Genomic DNA, 17,496 nt, shown 5'->3' with positions numbered 1-17,496 from the left:
GGAGGGGCGTTTTGAGACCATGAGAAAAGCCTCGAGGCCGGCTATGGGGATCTGCTTGTCCCTGCAGGGGAGCTGGGGGTCTGGAGACCACACCTTCAGAAGGTCACCATGTCAGCTGTCCTCCACTTCGGCCAGGAGGGATTTGGATCCAATGGGTAGAAATTATAGAAAGAAAGATGGGCACTCGGTCCAAGAAAGCTCTCTCCAACAACAGAACAGCATAACGCTGTGCCAGGCATGTACCAGGAGCTGGGGCAATGTTTGGGTGGGAGGGTCACTGTTTGGGTAGTGTGTGAACGCACGATGAGATGACCAGCTGCCAGTGTCCCTCCAAGAGATTGAATTACTGCTGGGAGAATTGCAAGGTCATCCCTTCCAACTCTTGGGAGGTTCTGTCGCTAAGTCTGTGGAGCTGCAAGCACTGGAGCTTGCTGGCGTATCACTTTGTGGTACGGAGTTTGTAACTGTCCCAACCCACCGTGTAGGTTGGAAAACAGGCATGGCTTGCTTTCGCACAAAGGAGAGGTCAGATTCTTCTCTTGAAATTGTAAAGTCCAGCTCTCAAGGCCGTGATGGGACTAATTTAGTTACTCTTCATTCTGTGTCATCCAGCGTTTTGGTTCATGCCCTGTAATTACCTCCCTTGTTTTAGTGACACGTCTTTGCATTTCCTTCCGTGTGAAGGAAATTATCAGTGCAGTGTTTTGCCAAGCAGAAGATCATTTCCAAAAGCCGTCCATCAAATCCCGCAGACCTTCCCCTATTGTTTAATCCACTGAATTAACCAGAGCAACACACACCCTTTGTATAAATCTCCGTGGAGGAGCCAAACCGGTGCCCTTATTCTGTGCTGTCCCATGTTTGGGGCCCGTCGCTGGTCACATTCTTAACCTTTTGCTTTTCCTTATGTGAGGCCCACGTTGCAGACTCTGCCGCATGTGTGAACGGGGCCGGAAGAGCGTGAGACGCGTCAGAAATTCAACATTAATTGCTCACTCTCGTTGATTTTGAATTCACCTGGAGAATGAACATTCATAAACCATTTAGACACTTTTTTTTTTTCCAATCCTTATCTTCTTAGTTGCTTAATCACCAGCATCCAAGTTGACACGTGTTCCCAGTGTGTTTATCTACTTTTCAATGGAAAGTGCTGGTCAAAGTCTGTTAACCACCCGTATCTCTCTAACAAACTTGGTACCTCCCACCCCCCAACGCACACTCCCCATCTGCTTTGGCAAGAATGAAAGTGAATGGAAAACATTTTTTTTTTTTTTTTTTCCGGAGGAGACAAGTGAGAAGAATTTTCGTAGCTTTCTCTTCCTTCTCTAATTCCCTCCTCCTCTCCCTCCATCCTTTGTCCCCTCTTCCCCCTGCCCCTCCCCTTCTTCTTCCTTCTTCTCTCCTCCCTTTCCCCTCTGCAAGTTGTGGGACTTATATTTCTTTTTTTTTCTTGTTTAGCTATAAGAAGAGTAGAGTATCTTAGGATTCTTTTGTAAGTTAGTCATCATCCTTGGTCCCCCCAACCCACCCCTGCCTCGTTTCCTTCTCTGCTTGTAGAGAAATTGAGGTACATAGAGGGATTGTCCCCCTTTTAAACTTTCCAGTGGTGTCACCCACTGGAGGGTGCTGTCCAGATGGGCTTTGGCGAGTTCCTCAGGCTCCCAGCTCTGTCCCTGGCCTCAGGTCCGGCCGCACTTGCGGTGGAGTGGTCCCCAGCTGGTCCTGGGGGCAGATGGACAGATGCAACAGCTGTGATGTCCTCTGAGGCAAGTCTGGAACAACAGCAAGAAGGAGAAAAGTGAAAAAGATGTACAGATCTGAAGGTTTTGAAATGAGGCGCTGGCATCCTCAGCCCTGCCCTGCCCCCTGAGTCTGGCCCTGAGGTAGACCAGCAGTCAGGCAAGGCGCCCCATCCTGGCCCAGGCTCTGATGAACTTCAGTGCCCTTGGGCAGGTCCTCTGCCTCCCCAGGCCTCAGCTCCTCATGTACAGGAGGGCACACGGTGGAGGACAGCCTGAGAACCCCTCAATGGCCCATCCCTGTGCTCCCTCCCAGCTCCTGCAGGCTGACTGTCATCAAACCAGGCCCAGAGCAAACCCCAGTAAATCTCAGGACGAGCTGCAGGTTAGAACCTAGCCTGGGTTCTAACTGTGACCTCGGCCAAGTTAACCTGACCTCTCTGAGCTTCCATTTTTGTCATGGCTATTGTGACATAAGAATACCTTTCTCAAAAGGGTGCCATGGGCATTAAATTAAGTATCAAAAGGCGGCATCAAATGCATTTGTGCCTGGCCCACAGGAAAATCAGTGCATTTTAATTTGATTTTCCTCACCATCCCAAGACTTTCTCTTGATAATTGTATAGTCTCATTTTTACGCATGCGGCCTCCCAACTTGACCCCTATCTATTCATTTGCATTGAAGGGCATCTTTATATATTATAGCTTCTGTAGTTTCCACTAGATGTAGGATCTGTGAATACCCAGATTCCTTTAGAGTTCTCTTTCCCTGTGCTTTAACCCTGCATGCGGATTTTACCCAAAAGATATTTATCAATGATCTCCCTTCGAAGGCAGAGCTCAGATTGTAAGTGCAAAATAATGTTCTCCTGGTTGCTCAGGGGTCATTGGCTGCCCTCCCTCCCTTTAGTCGGGGCAAAGGGCATATGGAGGGGGAGGGAGAAGTGCCCTGTAGCCCTCCCCTCTAGTGACAATTCAGTGATTTTTGCAGCGTTGGTATTTCTGGCCTTCATCTCCTTTCCCATCTGTCTGCCGAGGCCCTGGTGTACCTCCAGGTGTCACAAAGCCTGACTCTTTGGATCGGGTCACTCTTGAAGCCTAAGAGACCCATCAGTCTACTCTGGGATGGAATGGTTATAAATTCCAAGCTGTTGACTCCAAAGCACCAAATATTGTCAGAAGACTACACATTTTGCAGCTGCTGTGGAACATGCAAATGTGCCTGAGGTGGTGCCGGGCCAGGAATCGCTCCAGCTTTGTCTCATTCATTATTCCTTTGAAAAGAAGCCTCCCTCTGCTCCTAACTGAAAAGAAACCTCCTCTGAACACTTAGTGCAGAACAGAGCACTTGAAAGGTAAGGCACTCTGGCTCTCCCTTCCCTAATCATAGTGGGAAAAGTTTTCACCGCAGGCCGGCCAAAACAGTCAATTGTACGCATTCTCCACCAGATACATAATCCGTGCTTAAATCTCCTGGCGGCAGCTCATTAGTTTTCTTTTTTTCTCCTACATTCTTTTCTTCTTTGATGAGAACAAAGCCCGTCTCCTCCCTGCTCCAGATCTTCCTTCTTTCTCCCAGGAAATCTCACTCTTTTCCTTTCATCCCTCAAGAAGAAAGTCACCCAAGCAGTGTCCTTTCCTACCTGCTAAAAGATGGTCGTGAGTCTTTGTACTTTCGAATCTGTGTCCACAGATTTTTATGGGGGATCCTGCAAGGAGGTGTTCTGGCCAGAGACCCGGGCCTGACACTCTGAGGCCCCGTCACTTGAGCAGTGCCTCCTCCCAGCTCTTTCGTGGGCTGTTCTCGAGAAAGGCAGGATTGCGCATCCGGTAGCACCAATGGAATTGTATTATTGCAGCCCTTTGAAGCTCCCTCTTTCTAACCCCCTCTTACCCTCACCTCTTAGATGTGGAATTTTCTGTCATCGCTGTTGTTGAAGTCAAAGTCAGAAGCAGACCGACCTGAATTTCTCTAATGCGCCTCTTTGATGCGGAATAAAACAAAACTCACTCCCCCCCCCCCCCCCCCCCGATATGCCCAACTTCTGCGAAATGAATGAAGTCATGAATGTAGGCTCTTGAGCACTGGTAGGATTACAGGCAGACCCTGGAGATATTGCGGGTTCGGTTCCAGACCGCTGCAGTAAAGGCAGTAGCGCCACAAAGCGAGTCATAGGAAATTTTTGATTTCCTGGTGCATATAAAAGTTATGCTTCCCCTATGCGCCTGTCTTTTAAGAGTGTAGTAGTGCTACGGCTAAAAACACGGTGTACATCCCTTAACTGAAAACCGCTTTATCGTGAAAGATACCATCATCAGAGCCCTCCGTGGGTCGTAGCACTAACATCACGGGCCACAGATCACCCTAGTGAATATAACAGTAATGAGAAAGTTTGAAGTACTGTGAGAATGACCAAAACGTGACACAGAGACACGAAGGGAGCAGATGCTTTTGGAAAAATGGCACCAATAGACTCGCTTGATGCCGGGTTGCCATAAACCTTCAATCTGTAAAAAAAAAAAATGCAATTATCTGCAAAGAGCAGTAAAGTGAAGCACAATCAAATGAAGCATGCCTGTGTAAAGAATTTAAAATCTCATTAGTCCCTCCTGCTTTGAACCCTAAGCCATTCGGGATCTTGGGTGGGAGGCAGAAAACCAAGCACCTGCTCTGTGCCAGACTTGGCATAACAGACATGATATATGATATATATATATATGCAATATGCAATCCGTCTTAATTTTTTTAAGAATCCAGCGCGTTTAATTTTATCGCTGTTTTATATTGTCGACAACTGAGACTAAGAGAGGCAGTCCTGGGCCTGCAAAGGGCAGGTCCCCCAGCTTGCTCGTGGCTGAGCTGGGACCTGAGCCAGCAGAGTCTCACTCTCTGGAATCCAAAGGCTCAGCTCTTCCCACCATCATTTGGTACCTGGTGGTCACTGCCTTCTGTGGGATGGTCTCCAGTATCTGACAGTTGGAGAGGTGAGCCTGGGGGAGGAAGGATGGCCCGTCATTTCTTAAAAGGCATTTTCAGTTTTGTGGCAGGATGAGGGTGGGACGATGGAGGCCAGGAGGCAAGAGCAGTTAGGGGGCCCTTGCAGTAGATCAGGTCTTTGAAGGTCTGAAACTGAGCGTGGAGGGGAAGGAACCAAGACAGGTGGAGGGAGATGATGCCCTGGGACTTGGTGGGGACTGGGGCAGAGAGGAAGCAGAGGGGGTCTGACTTGTGCGCATGGAGGTGGGCACTGTTGCGGGAAGTGGAGAGGGAAGTCGGGGGTGTATATGTGTGTGCACGTGTGTGCACACTTGTGTAAGGACGTCTTTTCTATTTTAGACAAAATAGAAAAGTAAATGGGAGGTGGGAGAGAATTATACAATAATGTCCCAAACGTGTGATTTGAGTTTTATGATTTGGGAGATTAAAATAAATTCAGACTTCTTGATATTATTATTTTTTAATTTTTTTGCTTTTTAGGGCCGCCCTCTTGGCATATGGAGGTTCCCAGGTTAGGGGTCGAATCAGAGTTACAGCTGCCAGCCACAGCAGCACAGGATCCGAGCCGTGTCTGTGATCTGCAGCACAGCTCATGGCCTCGCCGGATCCCCAATCCACGGAGCGAAGCTAGAGATTGAACCCACACCCTCATGGATCCAAGCGGGTTTGTTAACTGCAGAACCAGGAAGGGAACTCCCCAAACTTCTCAATATTAAAGAACGTACCTTGTCCATGGATTCCACTCTCAGATAACACAGGTTTGGTTTGGTTTTTTTCCTCTAAGCCTGCTTTGAATACTTGGTTGTCTTTTGGAATAAATGGCTACACAACCATCTTTCTAATCATTTTTGAATGTGTAATTTTTTTTAAAATATGTTTTTAGGGAGAACTGGCAAGGGCTAATTAACCCCTTTTTGGGGTTGAGTATTTGGGGGGGGTCATTGTTGTTAAATCAATGTTTTCTTTCTTTTTTTTTTTTTTTTTTTTTTGGCTTTTAGGGCCTCACCCTCGGCATATGGAGGTTCCCAGGCTAGGGGTCAAATCAGAGCTGTAGCCACTGGCCTACACCACAGCCACGGCAGTGCAGGATCTGAGCCTTGTCTGCAATCTATACCACAGCTCACAGCAATGCCAGATCCTTAACCTACAGAGAGAGGCCAGGGATTGAACCCACGTCCTCATGGATGCTAGTCAGGTTTGTTAACCACTGAGCTGTGATAGAAACTACCAATATGTTTTCTTAACGTTCTTTTTAAAAAACTCTCTAATCATTGACCTGAACCTTCAGTGTATATGAACCCGGTAAATATTTGTGAAATCAAATGAATAAATGCAATTAGCACCCTTTATTTGACAGCGAAGTCATAAACTAGATTAAAGATATAGAATTAACATTAATTTCATTAAGGAATAAGCAAGTGAAGAGTCTTCTGAAAATACCTGGCTAATTCTGGTTGACTTAACATGTATGCAAATTAAGCTATAAATAACTACCAACACAGTGCTGGGAAAGTGCGTACTTGCCAAGGCAAGTCTTAGATGGTGGGAAATGGAAGCCTCTGCTGGTCATTTTGGTTTATATGTGCCACGCTGAGCAGACTGCTTGGGTGGCAAAATGGACCACGTGAGGATGGGTTCAGTACCCTAAAGAGGTGTGGCAATGATGCTAAGCCTGAGAGAGTCACCTAAACCACTGAGCTGTGTTGCGATTAGTCCTGGAAAATGTGATTTTAACAAAGTCTGCAGATCAGCATGAAGGGAACCAAGGGGTTAGGGTGTCAGAATCCCTAGAGAGATTATATAAAAATTATATAAACTTAAAAAATCCCAATGGCGGAGGGGACCTTTCCCTCAATTTCTGTGAACATAAAACTTCTCAGAAAAATTGTTACTTTCCTTAAAATGTTATTGTGAATATATGAATGGTATAACTCTGGGGAGTCAGATATAGTATTGCTGTGATGCTATATAATAATCTATATAATAATATGGTAGTATTGCCTCCTGTGGTAGCATGAACAGGAAAATCATGTTGAGAATTAGTGTCCTGTGTCATAGAAAGTTGGGGCAGAAAAGAACCTAAAATCTCCCAGTTTAGTTTCCCTGAATGGGTCTTAGAGGAAACAGTTTTCCAGAGCTGTTAGGACTTTCCTTTAGAATATATGTGGAGTTTTCTGAGGTCAGTAAATTTTGGAAATACAGCTCTTTATAACTACTTTGTAGTGATAAACACTATTCTTTGTGTTTTGTTTGTTTTTGGCACATTTATCCACTAATTCCAAGGAACACCAATTTGGGAAAAAGTAATCTAAGTCAAAAACATCTCCAAGCATGAGTTGTCACTCACCAGTGGGTTGTGAAATCAGTGTAGGGCTTGCAGTCATTTTTTTTTTTTTTAATGAAAAATAATAGGATGGAATAGGAGAATTGCCCATAGGAGAATAAATGTTATTTTGTGAAACTTTTGTTCCAGCTATGTATGTGGGTTTGTGTAAACTCAGTCATAATGAAAAATCTATTTCTTACTATAGGCGAGGGCCACGTATATTTTGGAGATCGCTGATCTAATTCAGTCCCTCCGTTGTGTAAGTGAAAAACCCACTGAGGCCCATGTGGGTTTCACGTGGAGAGTGGGTGGCAGCTTCATCCTCCTTCACCTGCACCAGTGCTCCAGCAGAGCCATAAGTCATCTGGTTTAAAAAGCAGCTCTGGAGTTCCCGTCGTGGCACAGCAGAAACGAATCCGACTAGGAACCATGAGGTTGCGGGTTCGATCCCTGGCCTTGCTCAGCAGATTAAGGATCCGCTGTTGCCGTGAGCTGTGGTATAGGTGGCAGAAAAAGCTCAGATCCTGTGTGGCTGTGGCTGTGGTGTAGGCTGGCAGCTGTAGCTCTGATTAGACCCCTAGCCTGGGAACCTCCATACATAGAAGGTGCGGCCCTGAAAGGACAAAAGAAAAATAAATAAATAAAAAAAAATAAAAAGCAGCTCTGGGAGTTTGCAGGTGGTACTCCTTCTATCCCTGGCCTGGGAACTTCCCTGTTCTGTAGGTGTGGCCAAAAACAAACAAACAAACAAAAGAGCCAAAAGATTGGAATTCCTGTGTGGCTCAGGGGATTAAGGATCCCGCATGGTCCCAGCTCTGGCGCCTGTTCAATCCCTGGTCCAGAAACTTCTGCATGCTATAGGCATGGGCAAAAATAAACAAACAAACAAAAACACCCCAGAATAAAAAGCAGCAAGGTTGTTTGGGTGGGGACAACCCAAGTGTTCATTAACAAACAGGTGCATGGGTAAACAAAACACGGTTTATGTGGACAATGGAATATTACTCAGCCTTTAAACCGTATTCTGGTACTTGCTCCCACATGGGCGAGCCCTGAAAATGTTCTGCTAAGTGAGATAAGTCACACACAAAAGGGCAGGTGTTGTGTGATTCTACTTACATGAGGCCCCTAGAATAGGGAAGCCCATAGAGACAGAAAGGAGATAAGAGGTTACCCAGGGGGCCGTCAGGAGGTGGTGATATTACACTTCTTGGGGTACAGCGTTTCTGTTTGGAATGATGGAAAACTTCCGAAAATAGATAGTGATGATTGCACACCTCTGAGCATGTACTCAGTGTACTGAATTGTACACTTAAAAAAATGGTTCAAGTGGTAAATTTTATATTATGTGTATTTTCATCACAATAATAATTAAAAAGAATCCAGCCACAAAATAGTAGTAATAGTAGTAGTAAAAGTAGCATGGCATTTCTTTTAAACAGCCCTCATTTGCCACTCTAACTTTTTTTGGGGGGGCCACATCGGCACACATGGAAGTTCCCAGGGTCAGGGATAAAATTCGAGCAACAGCTACAGCAACACCAGGTCCTTAACCCACTGCACCATAGTGGGACCTCCTCACTCTAACTTCTTTTCATTCCTTCAGCCCTTCCCCTGCACAGGCACTGAGGACTCTGAGGCAAGCAGGGCAGACGTCTGGCTCGTAGGAATCCCTTGGAGCAGAGTGTGGTCCCGTGTGGCCTTCATTCCAGAATCCATAGCAGGTGATGACTGCTGGCATTTCCATAGGTGATGCATTTTATGGCAGTGAGTCACGCTTAGCATATGACCTTTTCTCAGCGCATAGCTCTGATTTTCCAACTGCAGCATTTGGATAAACCCACAATTTGCTTTTGGAAGGCCAAGCAGAAACAAATTTCATGGTTTTTCTCTTGGTTTCACCCCTCTCATCAGTTGGTCTTTAGCCCTGACCCACTGACAAATAGCCTGTTCTCCTTTGCTCTTTCTTTACAAGACCTGCAGGCTCACTGCAAACAGCTGCTGAAGTTAAACGCTCCCCCCCCGCCCCCGCAAGTTGGTGGTGGTTCTCCCCACCGTCTCCACCCCCTGCTCTTGCTTCACACGTTTGAATGAGAGCAACAGAAGAGTCAGGATGAACCAGGAATGAGGGCAGGGGGGCTGGATAGTGGAAAGTGGATATATATTTCTTCCTTGGAGCCAAGAAGGTGTTTTTTTGTTATTGTTGTTGTTTTTGGCTATGCCTGCCAGTATATAGAAGTTCCAGGACCAGGGATCAAACCCAAGCCACAGGAGCAACCTGAGCCGCTGCAGTGACAATGCCAGGTCCTTAACCCGCTGCACCACAAGGGAACTCTGAAGCCAAGAACGTTTTTGCAACTCCCATGCAAGGCCACTTCTGCCCATAAAAGTTGCAGCAGATAGGAGTTGCCAAGTGGCTGTTCGAGGACTTTCGAGGTTTCTTTCTATCAGGCAGGTACCCTTTTGCTTCCTGTCCCCACACAGATGTTGACAAAACAGCAGGCCTGTGCTTCCAGTGACCCTGTTGGAATCCCTGCAGCCCCTAAGTCAGTACCCACAAGAAAGGACTCTGCGAGAGAACACCTCTAAACTTAAGCAATGAAGATATTTAACTTGGTTTACTGGGAGCTAAGGAAATGCTTCAGAAATACTGTCCTCTTTTGTTACGTGATATTTGCCATGAGTGAGGGGGGTGAGGGCAGGGTGGGCACTAGAATCTCCCTGAACTAGGGCAGTAGATCCCGATCCTGACCGCTGCACTCAGTATCACCTCGTGGTTTGAAATCAAACCCAGGGTTTTTCTTCCTTGGCGCTGTCAGTCTTTGGGACCAGAGAATTCTTTGTCGTGAGTGGGCTGTATATCATTGTGGGATGGTTTGCAACATCTCTGGCTTCTACCCACCAGTTGCCAATAGCAGACTGCCCTCACCCCCAACTTGTGATGCTCGAAAATGTCTCCAGATATTGTCCACTGTCCCCTGGGGGGCAGAATCACCACTGGCTGAGAATCTTTGGCAGCTAGGGTTCTCTGCTGTGTTCTGAGTTTTAGGGATTGAGGACTTGGTCAGGTGTTATTTTGGAAATAATGGAAAAGGGCTTGGGTTTTGTTTATTTCAGTTCTGCCTCATTAGAACAAAACTCCAATCTTTAAAGTGTGTGTAAAGTGTATCCACTCGGAGAGATTTATACCTAGCACTGGTGTCAGGTGAATCCACTACCCACGTAATCGGCTTGTTCTGTGACGGATATTTGGTTACGATTTCGGGTTCAAGTGTCCCCACCCTCTTTTCCTGCCTATGCTCATCATGTGGCTGAATGATGTAAGCAGGTTATTTCTTTCCTCTCCTGTGTCTTTCTCCCTCATATCTAAGCGGAGGGTGATACCTGCTCTTCATCTTATGAAATAGCCATGATGCAGCTAGTTGATTGGCCAGACTCACTGAGTGGAGTGGTGTCGGTTGTTTGGGACCATGGAATTCTTCATGGTTTCATTACTTGTTCCAAAGCCCCAGATGGATTCCCAGATTCTGACTTCCAGAAAGCATAACGTCCCTTTTTATTCCCCCAGGCTGGATTAGCTGGAATGTTTCATTAATCCTTTTTTTTTTTGTCTCTTTAGGGCCACACCTGTGGCATATGGAGGTTTCCAGGCTAGGGGTCAAATCGGAGCTGTAGCCACTGGCCTACAGTGCAGCCACAGCAACGTGGGATCTGAGCTGTGTCTGCAACCTACACCACAGCTCACAGCAATGCCAGATCCAAAATCTGAGCGAGGCCAGGGATCGAACCCTCGTCCTCATGGATGCTAGTTGAGTTCGCTAACCACTGAGCCACGATGGGAACTCCATGGAACGTTTCATTATTCAATCATCCATTGTTGCTGGAGTTCTCTCGTGCCATGCTTTGCCTAAGTTACTTGAGATACTTCGATGACTAAGCTGATTTCTTCTCACACTCTGATTTCTTATAATAAATCTCATGTAACAGGAGAATTGCTTTTTGTCACCTATGCAAACTGGTTTAGCCTTCCTGCCTGTTTTGAAGCTCTTCCTAAGTCTGAAGAACTGATAGCACTGATGATTATTTTGGAAAGTATTAGCATGAAGTCTGGGGGAGCACTGTTTTGGGAGTCTGAATATCTGGCTTTTTTTTTTTTTTTTTTAATGTTGACACTGGCCCCAAATAGCTGTGCACCCTTACGCAAGTCACTTCGTCTTTCTGGATCTCACTTCCTAGATTGTTGGATCATCTCTGAGGTCCCTTATCACCCCAGCAGTCAATGCTTATAGTAAAAAGGATAATTATATCAAAAGTATTAAATACTGTTATAATGTTTTTTTGTTTTTTTTGTTTTTTGTCTTTTGTCTGTTGTTGTTGTTGCTATTTCTTGGGCCGCTCCCGCGGCATATGGAGATTCCCAGGCTAGGGGTTGAATCGGAGCTGTAACCACCGGCCTACGCCAGAGCCACAGCAACGCGGGATCCGAGCCGAGTCTGCAACCTACACCACAGCTCACGGCAACGCCAGATCGTTAACCCACTGAGCAAGGGCAGGGACCGAACCCGCAACCTCATGGTTCCTAGTCGGATTCGTTAACCACTGCGCCACGACAGGAACTCCCTGTTATAATGTTTTAAAGCTGGAACCCTCTTTGTGAGGAGGGTTCTGTGTGTTTCTGCAATGGGTTCCCTGCTCACTTGTGCCTGGTGGGGAGACTCACACAACTCTGATGGGCTGAGAGGCCTTGCAGCACTTAGAGGCCCTGTGTAAGGGGTAAACCAGAAGTCCGAAATACTAAGACAGAGGTCTTGCCCTAAAGCTCCGTAAGAAAGATACTGTCTCTAAACAGACCCATCACTTTCAAAGGACTTCTTTTCACAGGGCTTTTTGGGGGCAGGGGAGCCTTTTACCAATATCTTTCAGTCCCCCTAAGGAATTACATAAACGCATTAGGTTCAGGTTACCCATTCCTTCTGCACCTGAAGCTGCAGGTAAGTTTGCTGTGCAGATTAAACCTTGTCTCCACACCTGTCACTTCTGGATCCTGTAAGCTCCATCCCCAGCGTTCCAGGGCCAGTCACCTCAAAGTGGGCTGTAGCCAAGCTCCCAGTGAACGATGCTCAGTCAGGGATAAGACCCCTAGTCCTACATCGTGGGAGAGGCATATTCAGAGGATTCTCTTTCTTCAAGACAACGCTGCATACTTACTGACCTTTCAGGGGTGGCCTTGCAGGTAAATCTCACCTTCTCCAAGAAACCCCATGGTGAACTCTCATCACACATCAGAATAAATTTCACACATCACTTGGGCACTACTTGGCAGATATCGCCTCATATTGTGGTCTTTTGTGTACATGTACTGTTTCACTTAAAAGACTGTAGTCACCTCCCAGAGCTGTGAGTGTATTTAACCACACGGAAAGACCCCACGGCCCAAGTCAGGCCGTGCGCGTGCACATTGGATGCTGGTAAACGCTGGTGAAATGAATGGATGGCTCGCGGTGTCAGGCACTAGAAAGCACTCAATAAATAGTTGTAGAATTGGACCGAATTGGAAGTGCTGAAATATTTCACCGTTCTCTAGCCTTTCTGCTTTATGCCATTTACTGTGGGTTTAGAGAGTAAGATGAAGCTCTGTGTACACACTAAAGAGTCGTAAGCAGTTGCTGGTTATCTGAAGAGCCCCTGAGCTCTTAGCTGTTTTACGGCTCTGATTCTTTTTTTTTTTTTTTTTTTTTTCCTCTCTCTAAGCAGTGTTTTCTATTTCTGGCCATTACATACTCTCATATAAAAATTTAATTAGACCCCTTCTTTTCAGTTCATTATTACAGCCCTGTCTGTTTGCTCTTTCGACAGAACCTAGTGAACAAGAGCGATCCCTTTTCTAGCACAAACTTCATGACTTTGTGCCCGCGAACGAGCGTGCACACAACCCCTCAATGACCTGCCTGCAGCTGGAGGGGATTGTGGGTTGTGACATGAGCTGAGTGTTCAGGTAGCCTTGAAAACCTTTGATTTGGTCACCGTCCCCCTTGGAGCAGCCCCTGGAGCCAAGTTCAAATGCCGCGTGGTGCTTGAGATGAAAAACATACATGTGTCTTGTTCATTCATCATCAATGACTGTTTTCTTAACTATCTTGAGGGTTGAAATTAGGCATAGAATATGTAAATTAGGTATAGAATATGCCTTAAGAGAGGCCTTTTTTTTCAAGAACAGCTATAACAGAAGGGTGGGGACCTGTAGTTTTGTCCATTCTTTACCTGGTACCTGGTCGTTGTTGCATAAATCTTTGTTGAGTGAGGATTCGTGGGCCTAACTGCTAGCTAGTTTTGCTCTTCATCCTCGATTAAAGTGTTTTCTGGACTAGAAGGCCCCTGTGACCGTGTCTCTAAGTCTCCATGAGTGATGTCTTGCCTGGGGCTTCTTTTTTTTTTTTTTTTTTTTTATTTTCCCACTGTACAGCAAGGGGGTCAGGTTATCCTTACCATGTATACATTACAATTACAGTTTTTGGGGCTTCTTTCTAGCGCCCCAAGATGCTACCATACCTGTCTTCAAGAACTGCAGCTACAATGCCTGACTTGGCAGGGCAGGGGCTGGGCCTGGTCCCCAAAAGGCACCCGTAACGCCCAGTACATCTCACACAGCCTCGGAGGGAAGAGCGTGTACTGGGGAGTCACACACACCTAGCACAAAGCCACCTGCCACTATCTCTTGACACGGGGCAAGTAGCATGACGTCTCCTGTTGTCTGTTTACTGATCTATAAAGTTGGTCCCATGATACCTACCACCCAGAAGGGGTGGCGGGTAGTAAACGAGGGAGCAGCTCCTGAGATAGCAAATTATTCATTTACAATTCCTTTTATAGATAACAGTGGTTCTCCACCCTCCTCTGTATTGAGTGGTTTACTTCTTACTCTTGCATGAAATGGAAAAGATGGGAGAAAGGCCCCCATAACCTTGGTTCCTTGGTGCTTTAGGGCATCTTTGATCTGGTGCCGAGTTAGAGGCTAAAGTGTGAGTGCAGGAAGGACTCGTTCTAGGTGGGAGCAGCACTGTCCACTGGAACTTCCTGTGGTCGTGGAATTGTTCTGGATCCATGATGTCCCACACAGGGCCACTAGTTCCAGTGCGGGAGATGTGGCCAGTTTGACCGAGCAGCAGAAGTTTTAATTTCATTTGATTCTGAATGTAAACCCATGGCCAGTGACTAGCGCCTTGGATGGTGTGGCTCTAGGGCCTTGCTGGGGCTTGAGGACTAGTGGTTTCTCCATTTCCTGGGAGCTTGTTGAGAAATGGAAGCTCTCAGGCATCACCCTAGACCTGCTGGATTAGAGTCAGCACAGGTGGTTCACACACACATTCGGACTTAAGAAACACAGGGCTACCATCTGAGCTGCCTGGGTATGTCCACCAACATCGGTGCAGCTGTGGGGCCAGGGAGGCTGCAAGCGTGGTGTCGGCGGGTTCCTGCGGTCACCTTTGGCTTTTCAGCTGCTCGCCACACTAATGGAGTTTCCAGGGACCTGTGCATGGGGTTCTCTGTGCATCCCTGTGGCTGAGAGATCAAAGAAGAAGTTACATGGCTTTTAGCTCAGGATTAAATGCTGTTTTGCTTATTCCTCCTCATAAACCTCCTTCTCTGTGTTTCTTCCCAAAGGGTTACTCTCCCATTTATTGTCCCATTCAGCCTACTGTAGCTTTATTTTCCCTACTACTTTGCCTTAAACCGACAAAGATGTGGCTATATATGTGTTCTCCCTCTCTCTCTCTTTCTGGATGTTTCAAACCATATGAGTTCAGGTTGTGGTTATCTTTTTTTTTTTTCTTTTTTTCGTCTTTTGTCTTTTTAGGGACACACCCACCACATATGGAGGTTCCCACGCTAGGGGTTGAATTGGAGCTATAGCTGCCAGCCACAGCCACAGCCACCGCCGTGCCAGATCCTAGCTGCATCTGCAACCTACACCACCGGATCCTTAACCCACTGAGCGAGGCCAGGGATTGAACCCGTATCCTCATGGATCCTTAACCACTGAGCCACGACAGGAACCCCAGGTTGTGATTATCTTAATGCTTCCAGCACTCTGGCTAGTCATAAATATTTCGACAGGCTACATAGCATTTTCTAAGTGAAATGAAAGAAATGCCCCCCACCCCTCTGAGAGTATTAATAATTTCTGTTTTGTCTGGAGGCTTATTTAGCCAATTGAAGCAACAGAGACTTCACCGACTTCCTGGACATCCATTGGTCAGATCACTTAGGCTCATGTGGATGTTACTTGGGTATTTAGCCAAGTTGGGGATTTGATCCTCTGTCTCATTATTTTGAAGGAGACTTTTCATCCTGTCCTCTTTTCAGTCTTGATCGCTCACAGCCATGATGTGCTGGTGGCTTCTCCACCAGATGTTGTCTACGTGATGTCTGTGACAGGTTGCAGAAACGCATTAAGCCACATCAGGGGAGCCCAAGGGCACACTGTGGGGAAACTGAGGTGGCGTGCCAGAACAGGTGCCCCAACAAGGATTCCGTGCCCTTAGAATGTGTCTGGAACACAGACCCAGGGTTACAGCCCTGGTAAATGATGGAGCCCCAGTTTGAGCCCTGGCAGTTTGCTCCCAGCGTTTGCGCACCTCGCCATCCCCGGCGCCTGACGTGGCTCCCTGCCAGGGACGGTGCCCTTCCCAGATCCCCTGAGCTTGCTCCTTCTGAGCCTCTGTTACTGTGTCCCGTCTCTCCCCCAGGTTTTTGCTCAGATGTCCCCTTCCCAAAGGCTCTTTCTCCAGCCGCTCCTTCAAAGCTAGTGCACATGCGGACCAGGGCTCTGGGTCCTCAAGTGGCCCGAGCGTCCCCTGTCCGACTGTCACACTCCGCAGCCGTGTCTGTCCATGTCAGTCATTGAGGACAGGGACCACCTCTGTCTTGCTCCCCTTTGCTCCCCCAGCTTGAGACTGAGTGCCCCACCCGGAGTAGGCACTTGACGGCTGCGTAGTGAAGAACGAACGGGACCATTTAATTCTGTGGGTAGATCCGCACTGAATTGTTTGGGAGCAAGTCTCGCTTCTCTAGAATTCACTGTTTCTTTGGCAGGACGAGGCCTTACTGTTTTCAAGCTGTGAGATTTAAAGACAAAATGCTTCCTGCTAATTATTAACAGTTGCCCTGGAAGAACAGAGTCATTATGGGGCCCTGAACCCTGGCACGCTGCCCCCCCAGCCCGTGGCAAAGAGTGCCATGGATTGGGGTGGGAAAGCAGAGGCAGCCACAGCCCTGGCACCCGCCAGCCCTCTGATTACCCAAAGAGGATTGGGGGCCGAAAGAGTAGGGAGTGGGTTAAAAGGATTTGCAATGAGATTATAGGACCCAAAAGCTCCTTGCTTTTGTTCGGGAAATAATTTATCGGTTTTCTTCAAGGCAGCGAGACAATCCAGTTTAGGGCCTGGAGTGGTAGATCGACATCCTGGGGTTCTAAAGATGCTGAAAAATCAGTGGATCTGTATTTGTACTTGGCAGGATTCTTGGTTTTTTGTTTGTTTTGTTTTAAAGGAGGAAAAAAGCTCATTAAAAGTACTCTAGGAGTTCCCGTTGTGGCTCAGAGGGTTAAGAACCTGATATAGTGTCCATGAGGAAGCAAGTTCCATCCCTGGCCTCACTCAGTGAGTTAAGGACCCAGCGTTGCTGCAAGCTGCGGCATCGGTTGCAGATGTGGCTCAGGTCTGGTGTTGCCATGGCTGGGGTGTAGACTGCAGCTGCAGCTCCAATTCGCCAGTTTTGACTCCTAGCCCAGGAACTTCTATATGCTGTAGGTGCAGCCATTAAAAAAAAAAAAGAAGAAGAAGAAGAAAGAAAAAAAAGTACTCTGAACAAACAGAATTTAGTGCCAAATCTATGAAGTGCGTACAGAGTCAGCCTCCCTTTAAAAAGCCTCCTCTTATCTGGTTAGTGTGTCTTCAAGCCGAAGTCTGGGACATGAATGGGCAGTGTGCTCAGAATCAGCGTCTTTATTTTGACCTCAGAGCAGGGTCTTTTCCGCTTGGCCCCAGCTCCCGACAAGTGAGATCATTCAAAAAACCCCTGCCAGTTTGGTTGGGGCTGAGTTAGAGTCTCGGGTGTGCCCCCTGCCATTGTGGTGGGTTTTATAGCCATGCTAACAATTCTCTTAACACTCCAAGTCTTTTTCACCTTTGATGCTTCCTGGACACGTATTTTGTTTGGCTCTTGGCCCAGGTGTCTCTTAACCCTAAGTCTTAGTCAGCATCCTCTTCCTCACACCGTCAGCCTCCCTGCCTCACTTAAAGTTTCGATTGATGTGCAATGGTTTTTTGCTGACAGGCAGGTGAGCTGGCCTTCCTGTGCCTCAAGGTGTGAGGAAAGAGCCCCTCAAGGGATTCGGCCCCCCCACCCACTGATAACACTTGGGTCTGATTCTC

At 47.0% G+C, this 17,496-nt stretch overlaps 1 protein-coding gene and 1 long non-coding RNA gene across 30 annotated transcripts in view; one reads left to right on the top strand and one right to left on the bottom strand.

The window, feature by feature from the left end:
* Nucleotides 1–17,496, top strand: part of FOXN3 (forkhead box N3) — a 415,372-nt gene that overhangs the window by 238,936 nt on the left and 158,940 nt on the right.
* Nucleotides 10,706–16,928, bottom strand: LOC146401880 (uncharacterized). Its single transcript, XR_014811282.1, has 3 exons — nt 13,570–16,928; nt 11,681–13,478; nt 10,706–11,385 (listed from the first exon to the last, which is right to left on the bottom strand). It is a non-coding gene; the product is annotated as an uncharacterized LOC146401880 (long non-coding RNA).

This window comes from Sus scrofa, chromosome 7, assembly GCF_054392235.1.
Source record: "Sus scrofa isolate SSC_HxYL_T2T_F1_AM1 chromosome 7, Sscrofa_HxYL_maternal_Yorkshire_Landrace_v2.0, whole genome shotgun sequence".
Taxonomy (NCBI): domain Eukaryota; kingdom Metazoa; phylum Chordata; class Mammalia; order Artiodactyla; family Suidae; genus Sus; species Sus scrofa.
The sequence above is the reverse complement of the archived record's forward strand: the minus strand, read 5'-3'. Positions and strand labels throughout refer to the sequence as shown.